Raw genomic sequence first — 14345 nt, 5'->3', positions numbered from 1 at the left:
AGAAGATGATTAAACAGCATGATCATTACACAGGTGCACCTTGTGCGGGGACAACAAACAGCCACTAAAATGTGGAGTTTTGTCATGCAACACAATGCCACAGATGTCTCAAGTTTTGAGGGAGCGGGCAGTTGGCATGCTGACTGTATGAATGTCCACCAGAGCTGTTGTCAGAGAATGTAATGTTAATTTCTTTACCATAATCCACCACCAATGTCGTTTTAGTGTGCACGCTGGAGTAGTATGCTCTTTATGGATGAATCCCGGTTTCAACTGTACTGGGCAGTATGGTGTTGTGTGGACGAGCGGTTTGCTGGCGTCAACATTGTGAACAGAGTGCCCTGTGTGGTTATGGTATGGGCAGGCATAAGCTACGGACAACGAACACAATTGCATTTTATCGATGGCAATTTCAATGTACAGAGATACCGTGACGAGATCCGGAGGCCCATTGTCGTGCCATTCATCTGCCGCAATCACCTCATGTTTCGGCATGATAATGCACGGCCCAATGTCGCAAGGATCTGTACACAATTCCTGGAAGCTGAAAATGTCCCAGTTCTTCCATGGCCTGCATTCATACCAGACATGTCACCCGTTGAACATGTGTTAGATGGTCTGGATCGACAACTTGTTCCAGTTCCCGTCATTATCCGGCAATTTCGCACAGCCATTGAAGAGTGAGAATGTTCCACAAGCCACAATCAACAGCCTGATCAACTATGCGAAGGAGATGTCGCGCTACATGAGGTAATTCTGGTTTTCTGGTCCACGTCCCTACCTTTTTTAAAGGTAGCTATGACCAAAAGATGCATATGTATTCCCAGTCATGTGAAATCCATAGATTAGGGCCTAATGAATTCATTTCAATTGACTGATTTCCTTAAATAAACGGTAACTCAGTAAAATCTTGGAAATTGTAACATGTTGCGTTTATAGTTCTACTTGCATTAGGCTAACGCAGGTTAATTCAACTCCTACCCTACGAGGTCCGGAGCCTGCTGGTTCTGTTCTACCTGATAAATAATTGCACACCTGGTGTCCCATGTCTAAATCAGCCCTTGATTAGAGGGGAACAATTAAAAAATGCAGTGGAACTGGCTTCGAGGTCCAGAGATGAGTTTGAAGGGGCAACATATTGAAAATACCTTTACCCATAAGAGAAAAACTAAAACACCTTAATATTAGTCTAGATGTGTGACGGGGGTCATTGAATATGAACGCAGTGTGTTATTTAGATATAATTTATAAAGTGTCTAACGAGGGTCATGCATAAAAAGGGTCAATTAAACACGGATACGTAATACATCGTACTTCTGAGTAGTGATTGGCTGAATTAATTCGATCAGACAATTGGCGGGTTTCTTTTGAACTAATGACTTCTACACAACGTATCTTTTTTTTTTTACCCTGTAACAAACTTTTGAAAAAGTGCATTATCCAACCCATCCTTCGAAAGCAGTTTTGTTCTTCGCAAAGGACAGCAAATACATGAAAAGACGCTATTTTAGAGTCAAGAAGAACGAGTTCTGGTCACGTCACTCAACTACACCTGCTGATCCCTAGTCTTCTTCTTCTTCTATGGTTGTGAAAGCTACATTTACCACGTTCAGAATTATGTCCCTGTAATTAAGGATGATTTCCACTCAGTTTGCGAATCACCTGTGTCAATCGAAGAAATTAGAGAGGCTCTGAATTCAATGAAAAAAGGGAAATCACCTGGCCCTGATGGCCTGTCAGTTGAATTCTATAGGCAGTTTTGGAAGTTACTAGAACACCCTATTTTTAATGTTTCAAGATTGCATTGGAAATGGTCTCCACTATGAAACAGGGCTTTATTTGACTGATTCCGAAGCCTGATAAAGACCCTTCTCTCATTGACAATTGGAGACCAATTACTTTATTAAATATTGATTACAAATTGATTGCTCTGGTTTATGCCAAAAGATGAAAGAAAGGAATAGATCCCATTATAAATTAGACGAAACAGGCTTTATGAAGGGCCGTCACATAAATTCCAACATTCGTTTATTCTTGGACCTTTTAGATTATTCAGATGCTGTTGTTTTATTTTTGGACTTCTGTAAAGCCTTTGACACAATTGAACATTAATTTATCTTTCGGTCTCTTAAACTTTTTGGTTTCGGTGAACATTTTATCAAAGTCATTTGCATGTTTTACAAAGATATAAATAGTTATGTGATACTAAACCTTAATACATCTAAAAGATTCAGTATCAACAGAAGTGTACGACAGGGATGCCCAATTTCACCCTTTTTATTTATTTTGTAGTGGAACTTCTATCTAGATATTCTGAATAATGCAAATCTGCATGGCTTATCCATTTTTAACAGAGAAATCAAAATTTTGCAACTGGCTGATGACACTACTCTTTTTTTTTTTTTAAGACAAAGACCAGGTCGCCCATGCCCTTAATGCTATCACTGCATTCTCTATTGCATCTGGATTAAAACTGAACGTTTCTAAATGTGAAATGTTTATATGACTCTGATGATAAAGAAATAGAAAATATTCCTGTAAAGGACTGTGTTAAATATTTAGGAATACATCTATCAAAAAACCACTTAGTCAGACAACATATGAATTTCTCTCCTAAAATTAGGAAAACCAAGAATATATTTAATAAGTGGCTAAAGAGGGGTCTTTCTATTTAAAAAAAAAAAGTCATTTAGCAGACACTCTTATCCAGAGCGACTTACAGGAGCAGTTAGGGTTAAGTGCCTTGCTCAAAGGCACATCGACAGATTTTTCACCTAGTCGGCTCAGGGATTAGAACCAGCGACCTTTCGGTTACTGCCACAACGCTCTTAACCACTAAGCTACCTGCCGCCGTCTATACTTGGGAGAGTGTTTCTGTCCAAGGCAGAGGGACTGTCTCGCTTTGAGTACCCCTCATTATCTTTATTTGTAGATCCCTCTACCTGTAAAGAGATCAACAAGACCTTTCTTGACTTCATCTAGAAAGATAAATCTCACAAACTAAAAAAAGTCAGTTCTCTCAAATAAAAGATCTGAAGGAGGTCTGGATTTTGTTGACATAAATAACACTTTCAAGATCAATTGGTTGAAAGATGATTGGTCAATACAGAATCAATTTGGTATTTCATTCCAAACAATGTGTTTAATAAGTTGGGCGGTCTTCAGTTTTTACTGAAATTTAATTATATTCTTGAAAGACTACCCGCTAAATTGGTTAGGTTTCACCAACAACCTTTAATGTCCTGGAAAATATGTTTCCTGCACAACTTTTGCCCACATAAAGCTCTTTTGTGGAATAATTCAGACATAACTGTAAGGAATAAGTACTTGTTCTACCCTAGCTGGCATGAGAGGAATATTGACTTTGTTCTTGATGTTTTCGACAACGGGTATATTTATAACATTGAATGAGTTTCCAATACCTTTCAGAGAGTTTATTTCTGCGATCAAATCCATTCCCAGTGGTCTAACTTCACTAATGAAAACTCAACTTAGCTTTGGTGATGATCACAGAGCTTATCCACAACTCCGCTTGGAAGGTGTGGGCTTACTTGAGAAATCTTGTTGTAACAAATTCATGAGAACAATTTTCCATTCATGGAACCAACTTACGCCCAGAGGAAACATTTTCTGGAACATGCTTATTCCTGACGTTGTCTGGAAAAAAGCTTGGTTGATGCCTTACAAAAATTGTATACCAAAAAATGTAAGGAAGTGCACTTTAAGATTCTACCTAAGATATATCTATGTAATTCTATGTTGTGCAAATTTGTTGATATTGATGATATCTGCGTTTTCTGTAAAAAAGAAGGTGAAAATCTTGTTCTATGAATGTAAATCTGTGATAGATTTTTGGGAAAATACTTATTTACCTTTTTGAACACCACCCATGTTTTTGACAAATACTTTATACACAAACAAAAATGCCAGTGTCACGCCCTGGCTCTGGGGACTCTTAAATGTTGAGCCAGGGTGTGGATTTTCTATGTTTAGTTTTTCTATGTTTTCGTTCTAGATCGTTTAGATCTATGTTGGCCAGGGTGGTTCCCAATCAGAGGCAGCTGTAGCTCGTTGTCTCTGATTGGGGACCATACTTAGGCAGCCTGTTTTCACTAGTCATTGTGGGATCTTGTTCCGTAAGGTTTGTTTTGGTGTTAACCTAGGACTTCACGTATCGTTTGGTTTGTTGTTTTTGTTTGTGTGTTAAGTACGTTAATTAAATAAAATGTACGCTTATCACGCTGCGCCTTGGTCCGTGTCTTCATCAGTCGACGATCGTGACAGAAGATCCCACCATAAGAGGACCAAGCAGCGTGCCCAGGAGGAGAAGATGGCGATGTCGCAGATGGGCAAATGGTGGTCTTGGGAGGAGATATTCGCTGGCAGAGGGCCATGGGCAAAGGTAAAGGCCCAGGCAGGAGAGGAGAAATCGCGCCGACGACGGACACGCGAGAGGCAACCCCAATAATTTTTTGGGGGGGGGCACACGGCGTGGACGATGGGGCAGCAGGAGGCAGCTACAGGGCGAATCTGCGGACTAGGAGAGGAGGCGACCAGGTTACGGGGGCTATTGGTCATGAGGGAGAAGGAGAGTGTAGAGGCAAGGCGAGAGGAACTGGTTAGGCAGCAGAGGGAGCAGAGGTTTATAAGGAAACCCAGTCCCGCTCCTCGCACCAAGCAAGTGGTGTGTGTCACCAGTCCCGTCCGGCCCGTTCCTGATTCCCGCACAAGGCCAGTGGTGTGTGTTCCCAGTACGGTCCGGCCTGTTCCTGCTCCCCGCACTAAGTTAGTGGTGCATGTTCCCAGTACGGCCCGACCTGTTCCTGTCCCTCGCACCAAGCCAGTGGTGTGTGTTCCCAGTACGGTCCGGCCCGTTCCTGATTCCCGCACAAGGCCAGTGGTGTGTGTTCCCAGTACGGTCCGGCCCGTTCCTGCTCCCCGCACTAAGTTAGTGGTGCATGTTCCCAGTACGGCCCGACCTGTTCCTGTCCCTCGCACCCAGCCTGTGGTGCGCGTCGCCAGCCCGGTCCGGCCTGTTCCTGCCCCTCGCACCAAGCCTGTGGTGCGCATCGTCAGCCCGATCCGTCCTGTTCCTGCTCCTCGCACCAAGCCAGTGGTGCGCGTCGCCAGCCCGGTCCGGCCTGTCCCGTGTCCCTCGCACCAAGCCATTGGTGCGCGTCGCCAGCCCGGTCCGGCCTCTTCCTGTCCCTCGCACCAAACCAGTGGTGCGCGTCGCCAGCCCGGTCCGGCCTGTTCCTGTCCCTCGCACCAAGCCAGTGGTGCGCGTCGCCAGCCCGGTCCGGCCTGTTCCTGTCCCTCGCACCAAGCCAGTGGTGCGCGTCGCCAGCCCGGTCCAGCCTGTTCCTGTCCCTCGCACCAAGCCAGTGGTGCGCGTCGTCAGCCCGGTCCGGCCCGTTCCTGCTCCCCGCACCAAGCCAGTGGTGCGCGTCATCAGCCCGGTCCGGCCCGTTCCTGCTCCCCGCACCAAGCCAGTGGTGCGCGTCGTCAGCCCGGTCCGGCCCGGCCCGTTCCTGCTCCCCGCACCAAGCCAGTGGTGCGCGTCGTCAGCCCGGTCCGGCCCATTCCTGCTCCCCGCACCAAGCCAGTGGTACGTGTGTCCAGTCCGGCACGGCCCGTGCCTGTTCCACCGGTGCCTGGTACGGCACCGGTCAGCGGCTCCACTCCGGAGCCAGAGCAATCCGCTCCACCAGTGTCCAGTCCAGCTCCGGCCAGCGGGGCCAGACCAGATCAGGGGCGCAACGGGGGGGGGTGGAGAGAGAGTGGTGGTCACGCCCGGAGCCGAATCCGCCTCCGAGGCGGAATGCCCACCCGGTCCCTACCCTCTTGTGTTTGTGTGGCGCGGTCGCAGTCCACGCCTTTGGGAGGGGGTACTGTCACGCCCTGGCTCTGGGGACTCTTAAATGTTGAGCTAGGGTGTGGATTTTCTATGTTTAGTTTTTCTATGTTTTCGTTCTAGATCGTTTAGATCTATGTTGGCCAGGGTGGTTCCCAATCAGAGGCAGCTGTAGCTCGTTGTCTCTGATTGGGGACCATACTTAGGCAGCCTGTTTTCACTAGTCATTGTGGGATCTTGTTCCGTAAGGTTTGTTTTGGTGTTAACCTAGGACTTCACGTATCGTTTGGTTTGTTGTTTTTGTTTGTGTGTTAAGTACGTTAATTAAATAAAATGTACGCTTATCACGCTGCGCCTTGGTCCGTGTCTTCATCAGTCGACGATCGTGACAGCCAGAATTCTATACCAAAATTACAAATATTTTTCATTGAATTGAATCGTCTTATTAAGACATTATCCATATTGAAAAACAAAAAGAATAACATCTTCCTGAATCATTATAATGAGATTTTTTCTGAGTGAATACAATTGCATTAAAAAAACATGTATTTAGTATTTTCTTGTTTATACTTGTGTTTTGGTTTGTTAGACATGTTTGATGTAGGGATGTAAGTTGTTGATAGTTTTGTATAATGAATAATAATAATAAAATATATTAAAAAAACAAGTTCTTCTTCTTCTTCTTCAGTATTATGGCGGTCCGCAAACAAACGTTAGAGATGCAAGCCGCCACCCACTGTACAAAAATGGCAAAATGGAAAAGGAAAAAATACCCTGCCACCTATTAACCCTCATTAAAAAACACCACCCCATTCCACTATTTTAAACCTATCTAATCCTACACCAGACCGACTGCCTGGAGGACGGGACACTACCATTCACCACCCCTTGTAACTCTTCTGCAGTAAAATATAATCCCAAGTACTTCTCTGCAGCTGCCATCACAACATCTATTTTCTGTGACTTACATTCCATTTCTGTGGTACAGTTGATAACCATGGCTATGAACGCTAAGAAACCAACCTTACTGAAGCACATTTTATTCTTATCCCTCTCTATTGGCTTATGCCTACTCACAGGAATCCTCTCAGGATCCCTCGCCCTGTACCCATCTTCCTCTACTACTATTTTCACTGCCTCAGCATACCACGCCTTCTGCACTACTCTGATCTTGTCTACCTCAACCTGCCTTTCTCTCACCGGACACATCTGATCTCCAGCACTATGAGTACCCCTACAGTTAACACACACAACTTTTTCCACCGATACTACACATTCCTTTGTCTCATGCCCTCCTGCACACTTCTCACATCTAGGAATCTCCCTCCTACACACTGCTGCAAAATGACCATAAGCTTGGCACCTAAAACACCGTAATGGGTTTGGGACAAAAGCTCTCGTGGGATAACTGACACATCCTAACTTGACTTTGTCAGGTAAAGACTCTGCATCAAAATTCAGCAGGACATGCATTGTCTTCTCCGTTTCATCACGCTCTCCACCGGGTCTGCGTCACACCAAACGGCGGGTGTCACAGACAAAGGGAATCATCATTTTCAGTTGATCCTCTATAACACTTAATGCTACTCCAGTTATCACTCCTTTCAACGGCGCCCTGCTCCGGAGAGTAAAGCAAGTCACAGTTCTTGCTCCTAGTTGAGTGGTCCGCAGCGCCCGCTCCCTCTGAACTGTAGAATCACAAAAAAATCATCACAAGTCCACTTCGAGTCACTTTCACCGACCCAACAGTCCCCAACATATCCTCCACCCAACCTGACACCACATATGGATCAGCCAAAAGACAAGGATCCATTCTCTCCAAAAATCTCACTCCCACTGGGCCAGAATCATCTTTATCATCATTTGGACGAGGCTCGACCTCGGCCGTCTTCACCACACCTACCACCGCAGTTAATTCATCCTCACTCTTGTCAGAATCAGTTTCGTCTGCCACCCAACTGTTGTGATTTATCCAATGTCCTCTCTTTGACTTCAGCATGGTTCTCCTTCCACAATTCCGCTCAACAATGTCGACAACCCGATCACCTAGTCCAGAGAAGGTAGCCTAAACATAGCACACTAATCTACTATCTCTGCCTAGGCTACCTTTTAACTTATGGAGTTGATCAGTAATTGTATGTGATTTATGTATAAAATGTAATTCTATAAATTCAATCACATATTATTCTTAATCTTGTATTTGGTTCAAAATTGCTCAGTTTCCTCTGTGCAGGCGCCCTAATAATGATATGCTGTTCTGTCATCGGCCACTGGGTGTCGCCGTAGTTCTTAAAGTCTGCATACTGTCGGCAGGCTACTAGGTACGTGAGAATCAAATGAATGCAGGCTGAAAAAAATGTAATAGTTCCCTTCAGAACACATAGGCCTTACTCTTTAGGTATATGATCACATTACATTACATGCATTCCTCTCATAAGATACTTTATCTGGGATTTGTGCTCCAATTAGCAACTAAACCCCTTTCCAGACGTGGGCTGCCTGCCTGTCTGACCTGCATAGTGTATACCAATAAGTTAGTCAGCCTAAATCCTTGATTCCAGACTAGGGGCATTTCTAGCATTTGAAGATATTGGGGGCTTAGCCCAAAGCCAGTATGGGGGTCTGGGGGCATTCTCCCCCGGTCCCCCACAAAATGAATTTCAACAGCTAAATGCATGAATTTGGTGCACTTTGAGATGAACATTGAGAGATTCGAACATTGAGAGATTAGATATTTTTCAGGTAACTTGCAGCTTCCCACCTGCCACAGCAGACACTGCCAGTACTCAATTACAGTTGCTACTGTTGTTCTCTTTACTCTGTAAACCACTCAACAACCTAAAACAGACTCTGACCTGTCCAATCAGCCAAACTGATTAACTGTTTGAGACTGTTTAGTGCCAAAAATAAGGGGTTAAATACATGTAAAACTAAAAAAAATAATTCCTAATCTCCTATCTCTCAGATATAGGACAGACACTTCAGAACAAACTTCATTTTGTTAATACTTCAAGGGTTTAGATTGTTTATTACAAAAAATAAGGGCTTAAATATATGTCAAAAAAATAAATGTTTCCTGATCTTTCTAATATCGCTCAGATATGGGACAGACAATTCAGAACAATCTTCCTTTAGATTTTTTGGGGGAGACTATCTGTTGCTCCATGTAGTGAATCTGTTATTCAATGCGTTTGTGTGGGCTAATAGCAGTAATGCCAAATATATATATATATATATACAGTGGGGAAAAAAAGTATTTAGTCAGCCACCAATTGTGCAAGTTCTCCCACTTAAAAAGATGAGAGAGGCCTGTAATTTTCATCATAGGTACACGTCAACTATTATAGACAAAATGAGGAAAAAAAATCCAGAAAATCACATAGTAGGATTTTTAATGAATTTATTTGCAAATTATGGTGGAAAATAAGTATTTGGTCACCTACAAACAAGCAAGATTTCTGGCTCTCACAGACCTGTAACTTCTTCTTTAAGAGGCTCCTCTGTCCTCCACTCGTTACCTGTATTAATGGCACCTGTTTGAACTTGTTATCAGTATAAAAGACACCTGTCCACAACCTCAAACAGTCACACTCCAAACTCCACTATGGCCAAGACCAAAGAGCTGTCAAAGGACACCAGAAACAAAATTGTAGACCTGCACCAGGCTGGGAAGACTGAATCTGCAATAGGTAAGCAGCTTGGTTTGAAGAAATCAACTGTGGGAGCAATTATTAGGAAATGGAAGACATACAAGACCACTGATAATCTCCCTCGATCTGGGGCTCCACACAAGATCTCACCCCGTGGGGTCAAAATGATCACAAGAACAGTGAGCAAAAATCCCAGAACCACACGGGGGGACCTAGTGAATGACCTGCAGAGAGCTGGGACCAAAGTAACAAAGCCTACCATCAGTAACACACTACGCCGCCAGTGACTCAAATCCTGCAGTGCCAGACGTGTCCCCCTGCTTAAGCCAGTACATGTCCAGGCCCGTCTGAAGTTTGCTAGAGTGCATTTGGATGATCCAGAAGAGGATTGGGAGAATGTCATATGGTCAGATGAAACCAAAATATAACTTTTTGGTAAAAACTCAACTCGTCGTGTTTGGAGGACAAAGAATGCTGAGTTGCATCCAAAGAACACCATACCTACTGTGAAGCATGGGGGTGGAAACATCATGCTTTGGGGCTGTTTTTCTGCAAAGGGACCAGGACGACTGATCCGTGTAAAGGAAAGAATGAATGGGGCCATGTATCGTGAGATTTTGAGTGAAAACCTCCTTCCATCAGCAAGGGCATTGAAGATGAAACGTGGCTGGGTCTTTCAGCATGACAATGATCCCAAACACACCGCCCGGGCAACGAAGGAGTGGCTTCGTAAGAAGCATTTCAAGGTCCTGGAGTGGCCTAGCCAGTCTCCAGATCTCAACCCCATAGAAAATCTTTGGAGGGAGTTGAAAGTCCGTGTTGCCCAGCGACAGCCCCAAAACCTCACTGCTCTAGAGGAGAACTGCATGGAGGAATGGGCCAAAATACCAGCAACAGTGTGTGAAAACCTTGTGAAGACTTACAGAAAATGTTTGACCATTGCCAACAAATGGTATATAACAAAGTATTGATAAACTTTTGTTGTTGACCAAATACTTATTTTCCACCATAATTTGCAAATAAATTCATTAAAAATCCTACAATGTGATTTTCTGGAATATTTTTTCTCATTTTGTCTGTCATAGTTGATGTGTACCTATGATGAAAATTACAGGCCTCTCTCATCTTTTTAAGTGGGAGAACTTGCACAATTGGTGACTGACTAAATACTTTTTTTCCCCACTGTATATATATATATATATATATATATATATATATATATATATATATATATATATATATATCTTTTATACTTCAAGGGGTCTTAAAATTCTAAATCAAATAGTAAAAGGATCCTTGGTATGACCTTCTTAAAACAATTCCATAGAGCTTAGTAGAACCCCCTCCCCCGTCTTAGACAGGGCTTAGACTCTTATGGGTTAAAGAATCCCACAGTAGTACCCAAACACCCTGTCTGTCTTGCTCTCTCTCATTCTCTCGCTCTCTCTCTCACGCTCACGCACACGCACACGCACGCACACACACACACACACATACACACACACACACACACACACACACACACACACACACACACACACACTGTGCAGTAATCTGAATCCATAGAGCAGATTTAAGTGTGTTAGGTTCTGAACAAACATAGTAAAAACTCAAACGGGCGACTAGAAAAAGCTCAAACCAAGTTTATTCAACCCACTGGGTGCTTCAGATGCGAACACAACATACAAGTCACATATTGATACCTTCCGACGAGGAGTCACCTCCATGTACAGTATGTCTAAGATAAACAATCCTTCTCTGTTGTTCGGCAGAAACTCTTCCTCTTACTGCTATTGCCATGGCCCTGCCTAAGTCTAGGACGCTCATGGGCAGGGAAGTGTGTGTGTATGGGTAGGACTGTAGTCAGATGGTCTTCGGGGTGGGCCCCTACGGCCCCCCTCCCAGCAGTGTCTTCTCTCTTCAACTGTGAACTTTATCTTGAGTTGAGTTCCACGTCCCTCATTGTCTTAGTTCCACAGCAACTGGCCTGCGTTATCAGGAACTGAAACTAGATTGTTGCTCTTTGCCTCCTTCCTTAGAAATATTAATATTCAGCAATAACAAGTTTGAACAGAATATGAACGTTCTGCACTTCCCCTTATCTCACTCAGTAACTTTCCATACACAAAGTTCCTATTCACCCTTCATTGATCCCCAGCATATACATTTCTTATACATGTAAAGTAATCAATAAGTTCTAGTATGGTAACATGAATAAGTATATTTCAAGCCAGAATCCAACAAGTGATTCAGTCTACTAGGTGCTCACCCCTCCTCTGCCTCTCTCCATCGCTTTCTCTGTGTCGTCTGTTGCTGTCTCTTAGTATTCTACGTTGCTGTCTCTTGTCTACCCTCTCTCGTCCTGTCCTGGTTGTAAAAAGTGTAAAAGTAAACAGTTGTTTTAATAGTAATTTCACAGGCTTTTTCACCTCACGTGCAAATTCTTTGTAAACCATGTTTTACTTTTTCACTGTCTGTATTTCACCTCTTCTAATTTGTGCAAATAAATACAACTAATTAGAATCTATAGAGCAGCTTGAAGTGATATTCTACTGTGTGCTCAACCCACCTCTGTTCTCTCTCCATCTGCCCTCTTCTGTGTCTTGTCTGTTGCTGTCTGTGTCTTAGCTGTTGTGGTCAAAATCAAATCAAATGTTATTGGTTGTGTACACATATTTTGCAGATGTTATTACAGGTGCAGCGAAATGCTTATGTTTCGAACTCCAACTGTGCAGTATACCTAACAATAGAAAACAATACAGTCAAATCCCCCAAAATACAAATTAAGAAATTAAGAAATATCAGAACGAGCAATGTCAAAGTCCAGAATATACTGAACAAAAATATAAACCCAACATGTAAAGTGTTGCTCCCATGTTTCATGAGCTGAAATAAAAGATCCCAGAAATTTTCCATATGCACAAAAAGCTTATTTCTCTCAAATTGTGTGCACAAATTTGTTTACATCCCTGTTAGGGAACATTTCTCCTTTGCCAAGATAATCCATCCTCCTGACTGGTGTGGCATATCAAGAAGCTGATTAAACGGCATGATCATTACAGAGGTGCACCTTGTGCTGGGGACAATAGAAGGCCACTCTAAAATGTGCAGTTTTGTCACACAACACAATGCCACAGATGTCCCAATTTATGGGGTATTGTGTGTAGATTGATGAGGGGAAAAAACGATTTAATCAATTTTAGAATAAGGCTGTAACTTAACAAAATGTGGAAAAAGTCAAGGGGTCTGAATACTTTCCGAATGCACTGTATATATATTTTACCATCAAAAGGTTTGGGGATTGATCAAAAGCAAACTACGTCAAACTCTGCCTCAATATTTGAATTACACAACTTGTTGTGGTAATTATAGCATAATTGCAGAATTTAAAAAATGACTTTTTCTAATTCTTGTTGAGACAAGAAAGAACAAACAAGAAAGACGTAAACAAAAGTTAATTGCACCTTTTTATTATAGTTTTGACAATGTTGAAACTATTACAGAGGTATTCATATTGCAAAGCACTTGCAAAGTCTTGTGAGTTGCTAGACATTTATGCCTTAAAACTTGTCCTGTGGTTCAGAAATATATTAAAGATCCCCATTTATTGGAATGACCACACTGATTTCCTCCTTTAAGACAAGCTTCACAGCTCTTCCATATGTTTAGTATGTATTGTTACTCTTGCTAAGGCACTGTGTCTTCCTGGTCATGACATCATGTTATGGTTTCACAGTGAGTCACTCCCATTGATGTACATTACCGGTAAATGTTTTTAGAACACCTACTCATTCAAGGCTTTTCTTTATTTTTACTATTTTCTACATTGTAGAATAATAGTGAAGACATCAAAACTACGCAATAACACAGTAAACAAAAAAAGTGTAAAACAAATCAAAATATATTTTATATTTGAGATTCTTCGAATAGCCACCCTTTGCCTTGATGACAGCTTTGCATAGGGCTATCTTCTGTATACCCCCCTACCTTGTCACAACACAACTGATTGGATCAAACGCATTAAGAAGGAAAGAAATTCCACAAATTAACTTTTATGAAGGCACACCTGTTAATTGAAATGCATTCCAGGTGAGTACCTCCATGAAGCTGGTTGAGAGAATGCCAAGAGTGTGCAAAGCTGTCATCAAGGCAAAGGGTGGCTATTTGAAGAATCTCAAATATAACATATATTTTGATATTTTTAACACTTTTTTGGTTACTACATGATTCCATATGTGTTATTTCATAGTTTTGATGTCTTTACTATTATTCTACAATGTAGAAAATAGTAAAAAGAAAGAAAAACCCTTGAATGAGTAGGTATTCTAAAACATTTGACCGGTAGTGTATATAAACCCTGGATTGAGAATTCTATGTATTTGCCAATGAGAGGCTGTGAAGCCACTGGTCGGCCATATTGGCACTCCCCAGAAGGTGCAGTCCTCCATAGGAATTAATGGAATTCTACAGTATTTCAATTAAATGTTTTAAGAACAAAAGTACATGTATTTAAGTATAAAAAATAAAATGTTTTTAGATGTTTAAATGTTTTATTTCTATGTTTAGCTCCCATAATATAATGTAAAAGTATGCATTAATGTATTTGTAATAGAATAAACGTGTCAAAAACGAATGTAGACATTAATAAATGCATTTCTATAGCTTCCAAAATCATGTTTACAATGGAGGAGGAGTACTAAGAGAGCTGTGTGGTGGCTTCAATACAGCGCCCCCTGTAGGTTTCTTGTTATCCAATTGCGATTTTGTCTCATCGCTGCAACTCCCCAACGGGCTTGGGAGAGGCGAAGGTCGAGTCATGCGTCTGAAACATGACCCAGCAA

Source organism: Coregonus lavaretus (genome assembly GCF_964263955.1).
Source record: "Coregonus lavaretus genome assembly, chromosome: 31".
In the NCBI taxonomy this organism is placed as follows: domain Eukaryota; kingdom Metazoa; phylum Chordata; class Actinopteri; order Salmoniformes; family Salmonidae; genus Coregonus; species Coregonus lavaretus.
The sequence above is the reverse complement of the archived record's forward strand: the minus strand, read 5'-3'. Positions refer to the sequence as shown.